The 2,654-nt window shown below is 41.7% G+C and overlaps 1 non-coding gene across 1 annotated transcript; it reads right to left on the reverse strand.

Annotated features, from left to right (window-relative positions):
- Positions 1 to 1,323: 1,323 nt before the first annotated feature.
- On the reverse strand, positions 1,324 to 1,430 carry LOC130470904 (small nucleolar RNA R71). Its single transcript, XR_008931620.1, has one exon. It is a non-coding gene; the product is annotated as a small nucleolar RNA R71 (small nucleolar RNA).
- Between the last annotated feature and the right edge of the window lie 1,224 nt (positions 1,431 to 2,654).

Raw genomic sequence — 2,654 nt, forward strand, 5'->3', positions numbered from 1 at the left:
TTATGTTTTCAATTATGCTAATTGCTTTGTTTATTGTCAACATGCTTGAGTAGTTTAATTTCTAGGGTTTGGGGATCCATGAATTAATATGATGGGATATTGAATAATTGTGATTGTTGGCATTGTGATTAATTCCTATTGATTGGTTTATTCCACTATTCAATTAGATTTGCGCAGGTTTAATTGCGTAGTTATGCAATATCAAGTTAAGATTCAAGAGATGCAATTTGATGTTTAGGCTTGTGTCAATAGGTAGAATTGGGATTAATAAGTAGCGAGAGCCCGTTAATTCTAAGTCTATGACTAGTATCGATTCGAGAGAACATGCTAGTCTAATTAATTACTTTGTTGATTATCGTGATTGTTCATTGTCCTGGATTGTTAATTGCTGGTGAACCTATGCCCTGGATTTCCTTAATATATTGATTCATACTTATTTAATTATCGTTCGTAGTCATAGTTTACAAACAATCAACCAAATCTTGTTCCCAATAGTTTAGTTTAATTAATTAATAGTAGAAAGAACGCATGTCTCCCTGTGGATTCGATCCTGACTTCCCTTGCTACCTAGCTAGTGGACCTTAGGTTACTTTTGATTAGGTGATACGACTTTAGCCTGTCAAATTTTGGCGCCGTTGCCGGGGAGACGGTTTTATTTTCTGTTGTTGATTGCTTATCCTAGATTATTGTTTGTTACTACTCAAGGAACTCACGTTCCTTGAGACCGGATCTCACATTGTTTTGTAGTCTTTGTCTATGCCCAGGACCGTAGGTACTAGTAATCTTACTCCATTCGATCCTGAGCTCGAAAGAACCTTTCGTAGACGAAGAACTTTCATTGCACAGTGTGGGAATTACTCTGATTCTGATCATAATATTGGCGATCTTTTTCCTTCAGATACAGATTCAGTTTCAGAGATAGAGATGGGTGACGAAACTCTACTACCGCCACCTACCCCACGGCTTATAGACTATTTTAAGCCAAGTCTGTCCGTGCTACCGAAGGCGATCATGCCTTCTATTGCAGCTGAGACCTTCAAGATTGAGCATGCATTGATTAACATGATTGAGAGACGCCAGTACGGTGGGGAACCAGGTGAAGATCCGAATCTTCACATTCAGTCCTTCATCCAATATTGTTCCACCATCAAGCAAAAGGGATTGACTCCGGAGCAGACTATGGAGATACTTTTCCCGTTCTCTTTGAGTGGGAAAGCTAAACTGTGTATTAATGGGTTGAATCGGGCGGCTTTGAAAATCACTAATTGGGAGTCCTTGGCTCTTGCCTTTTATGTTAAATATTTTCCACCTGAGAAAACGGCTCGTCTGAGGGGTCAGATATTAGGTATCTCACAACAAGCAGATGAGAGTTTGTTCGAGGTCTGGGAGAGATTCAAGGATTTGCAAAGAGAATGCCCGCACCATGGTTTGGAAGATTGGTTCTTGATTCAGCAGTTTTATAATGGTCTGGGCAATGAGTCTAGATGTTTGTTAGATTCGGCTGCCAGTGGGAGGTTCATGCAACTTGAGGTGCCTAGAGCTATGGAGGTGATTGAGGAGATAGCCATTCACAATGCCCAATATGGGAATCCTAGAGGTCTATCTAATAGGGGTGGTAAGCATGATTTAAATTCTATTGAACAATTAACTGCCCAATTGACTGCTTTACACTATAAGTTTGATAATATGCAAGCAGCCAATGCTCAATCTGCCCAACCTGCTAGTGTAGATGCTATGAGTGCCCAACCTGCTACTGTTTGTGAAAGTTGTGGAATGTCTGGTCATTATGCACAGGAATGTAGGAGCTCTGTTGAACAATGTAACGCATTTCAATCCTACAAACAAAATAACCCATTCTCCAACTCTTACAATGAGGGCTACAAAAACAACCCTCTACTATCCTACAGGAGCAACAATATCCAGAACCCTCACCAAGTCCAACATCCACCACAACAACCATACCAACCCCCACATCAAAAATCCTACCAACCACGGAACAACTACAACCAACAGTCTAGTGGACCACCTGGGTTCCCTAGACAACACACATCACCTCCACCACCACAACCTCAAGCCACACAGCCTGACCCTATGCTAGTAGAGATAAGAAACATGATGCTTCAAATGCAAAAATCTCTAAGTGAAAAGGATGCAAAGATCGATGCTCTTACTGCTCACAACAAGATCATTGACACACAGTTGGCACAGATGGCTACTACCATTGCAGGGAGGCCACCAGGCCAATTTCCTTCACAGCCCGAAAATAGGGAGACAGCTAATTCAATTACATTGAGGAGTGGTAGGGATTATGATGGTCCTTCTATGCAGGTTAAGGTTGATTCTGGGGTGTCTGCTAGTGGTCTGGTCAGTGAGGAAATCCCAAAGATAGTTATGGATGGTAAGGAAGCTGAAAAGGTAGTCAATGAGACTGAGGCTACAACTGAGGTTAAGAGGGGGGCCAATATTCAAGTACCACCTATTGCACTCCCCTTCCCAAACCGACAACTCAAGAATAAGCTAGACAAACAGTTTGGCAGATTCTTGGAAGTGGTCAAAAATTTGCAGGTAACGGTTACTAATATCACTCTACAAATGGCCGACCGTTCTGTCAAATACCCCTTAGGTGTTTTAGAGGACGTCCCTGTTAGAGTAGG

This window comes from Spinacia oleracea, chromosome 3 (genome assembly GCF_020520425.1).
Source record: "Spinacia oleracea cultivar Varoflay chromosome 3, BTI_SOV_V1, whole genome shotgun sequence".
Classification (NCBI taxonomy): Eukaryota; Viridiplantae; Streptophyta; class Magnoliopsida; order Caryophyllales; family Amaranthaceae; genus Spinacia; species Spinacia oleracea.